This window comes from Elephantulus edwardii, unplaced genomic scaffold (assembly GCF_000299155.1).
Source record: "Elephantulus edwardii isolate Elephantulus edwardi_28Jun2011 unplaced genomic scaffold, EleEdw1.0 scaffold00236, whole genome shotgun sequence".
Classification (NCBI taxonomy): domain Eukaryota; kingdom Metazoa; phylum Chordata; class Mammalia; order Macroscelidea; family Macroscelididae; genus Elephantulus; species Elephantulus edwardii.
Window position 1 is genome coordinate 240,423 of NW_006399986.1, and position 3,493 is coordinate 243,915.

Genomic DNA, 3,493 nt, shown 5'->3' on the forward strand with positions numbered 1-3,493 from the left:
CCTTAAGGGTTTACCGGATTCTTGCATTTGCTGACCCCTTCCTCCTGAGTCAAGCAGAAGGTTTTCAATAGAAAGAGCTTGACTTCATTTGCATTGAATTCTCTTGGTGATTTACTTCCTGATAATTTTCAGTAAAGATACAGGTATACTCTTTCCATCTTCTTTTAATGCTTCCTGGATCATTTCACATTCTGCCCAAAGCATCCTTAAGTATAGCAACTTGAGGTTTGAATTTGTTCATCAGTACCTTGAGCTTAAGAAATGCTGAGCGAGTTCGGCCCTTTTGATTTACTGACTCCAACTCCTTGCATATTTCACTGTAATATTTTACTTTGTCTTCCCGTGCTGCCTTTTGAAATCTTCTGTTCAGCTCTATAATATTTTTAATTCTTCCCTCTGCTTTGACTTCTTGGTGCTTTAGTGCAATATTCAGAGTCTCTTCTGACATCTGTTTTGGTCTTTTCTTCCTCCTCTGTCTTTATAATGACCTTTTGCACTCTTCCTGGACGATACTCTTGATATCCTCCCACAACTCATCTGGTCTTCGCTCATTGGTGTTCAAGGCCTCAAACTTTTTCCTGAGTTGGTTTAAAAATTCAGGTGGCATAGACTCAAGGTCATATTTTGATACCCATGGACTTGATTTAATTTTCCTTCGCTTCAGTCTGAAGTTGCATATGAGTCGTTGGTGGTCAGTTCTACAATCAGGACCTGGCCTAGTTTTCACAGCTGATATTGAGCTTCTCCAGTGGTTCTTTCCACAGATGTAATCAATCTGATTCCTATGCATACTCAGGTGAAATCCATGTGTATAAACTGTGTTTATGTTTCTTATAAAACATATTTGCAATGTATAAGTTGTTGATTGTGCAAAATTCAATCGTTCTATCTCCAGCTTCATTTCTGTCATTGAGTCCGTGTTTTCCAACTACTGATCCTTCTTCTCTGTTCCCAGCTTTTGCATTCTAGTCACCCATTATCATTAATGCATCTTGATTGCATGTTCGATTGATCTCCGACTGTAAAAGTTGATAGAAATCTTCCATTTCCTCTTCTTTGGCTCCGGTTGTTGGTGCATATATCTGAATGATAGTGGTATTTATTTGACTTCCTTGTATGTGTATGCTCACAATATTTTATTTCTTTTTTTTTATTTTATTATTTTTGTGTGAGTGTACCGTCAAATCAGATCTGACTGGTACAGGAGGAGATTGTCCCTCCTTCTTCAGCAGAGCATCTGGTGGATTCAAACCTCGAACCCTACGCCTCTGGGATTGTAGTTGCAGCTCCTCGCCACTAGACCACCAGAGCTCCCCAACAATATTGTAGATCAAGACATACCTAGAAATGACTTTTTTAACTATAAAAGCAACACCATTTTTCTTCACCTTTTCATCTCCAGAGTAATCATATGATCGTCTGACTCAAAATGCCCCATGCCAGTCCATCTTATCTCACCAATACCTAGTATGTCAATATTTATATGTTTCATTTCCTCCTAAACAATATCTAATTTTCCTACATTCATGGTTCTCACATTCCATGTTCCAATCACTAGTGTCTGCTTACAACTGTTTCTCTTCCTTTGTATTTCCATGCTTAAAAGCTCCACCTCAGTTGCCTTTTCTGTTAGTCTGTGTGTGTTCTATTGTACAAATGACTGGAACAGCACGTCAACAGAGAACTGCCAGAGGTCCAGGCTGGGTTTAGAAGGGATCGTGGTACTAGGGATATTGTAGCTGATGTTAGATGGACCTTGGCTGAAAGCAGGGAGTACCAGAGGAATGTTATCTGTCTTTCATTGATTATGCAAAGACATTTGACTGTGTGGATCACAACAGACTGTGGCTGACTCTGAGAAGAATGTCAATCCTAGACCATTTGATTGTGCTAATGCAAAACCTATACTTGGACCAGGAGGCTGTCGTCAGAACAGAACAAGGGAACACTGCAAGGTTCAAAATTGGGAAGGGTGTACGCCAGGGATGTATTCTGTCTCCATACCTTTTCAACCTGTATGCAGAGCAGATTATCTGGGAGGCTGGGCTGTATGAGAAGTGTGGCATCAGGATTGGAGGAAGATTCATCAATTATCTGCATTATGCAGACACAACTCTGCTTGCTGAAACTGAGGAGGACCTGAAGTGCTTGCTACAGAAGGTCAAGGACTTCAGCCCTCTATATGAATTGAGGCTTAATAGGAAGAAGACAAAGATTTTCACTGCTGGGCCAATTGGCAGCATCAGGATGGATGGTGAAGAGATTGAGATTGTTAACAGTTTTCGTTTGCTTGGCTCTACAGTCAACACTCTTGGCACCAGCAGCCAGGAAATTAAAAGCCGCATTGCGATGGGAAAGTCTGTGGTTAGGGACCTCTTCAAAGTACTGAAGAGCAATGATGTCACTCTGGATACTAAGGTGCGCCTGATACAGGCCATGGTCTTTGCAATTACTTGCTATGTGTCAGAAAGCTAGACAATGAGTAGAGATGCTAGAAGGAGAATTGATGCTGTTGAGCTGTGGTTTTGGGGAAGATTACTGAATATACCATGGACTGCTAGGAAAACAAACAGGTTCATCTTAGAGAGGGTTATATCAGGCTGCTCCTTGGAGGCAAGGATTCTGAAGCTTCTTCTGACATACTTTGGACATGTTTCAAGGAGGAACCAGTTCTTGGAGAAGGACATCATGCTTGGGAGGGTGGAGAGAGTGCAGGAGAGGAAGACCCTCTAAGAAGTGGATTGATTCAGTGATGGGGGTAATTGGGGTCAGATTGGCACAGGATAGAGCAGGGTTTAGGGCTGTTGTCCATAGAGTCACTATGAGTCCCAGGCGACTCGACAGCACATAAAAACAACAGTTAGCAGCCAAGCATTTAACCTTTGTACCACCAGGGCTCCTTCATATAAGTTCTATAGTCCTAAACATCAGGGAGGCAGGGACAAGAATCATCATGATCCTCAGCTCAAGCCTGATGATTCCTAGGAGGCTGAGGTCAGACACATCTCCTTCACTCGGTTGTTTACAGTTTAGACACCAGCTGTCATTCCCCCCAGCACTCTCTGCTTCTTCTGCTGGATTTGATAATTTGTTGCAGGGACCACAGAGAACTCACCCACCACACCCACATTTTTGGAGTTTATTCAGGAAGGAATGAGTTACAATTCAGAATCCAGAACAGCTCAGGATTCAGTTTCTCAGGCACAGAAGTTTCTTCTCTGGCTTTGCTCACAGGCACAGCCAAGGACCCTTGGCGAGTCCAATCTGCCCACATTCAGCCTCCAGAAGACAAATTCATTACTCCCATGTTTTTCCTGTGAGAATAACAGAACACAAACGACTTGCAATCCTCTTAAAAGTAAAATAATGTTTTGGGGTTGGTTTTTTTAAATTTTATTTTATTAATTTTAATGAACATTTACAGAAATTTTGGATTTCCATTCATTCATTGTTGCACTTGTAAAATAAAGTTTACTGAAGGTTTTTTCTATTA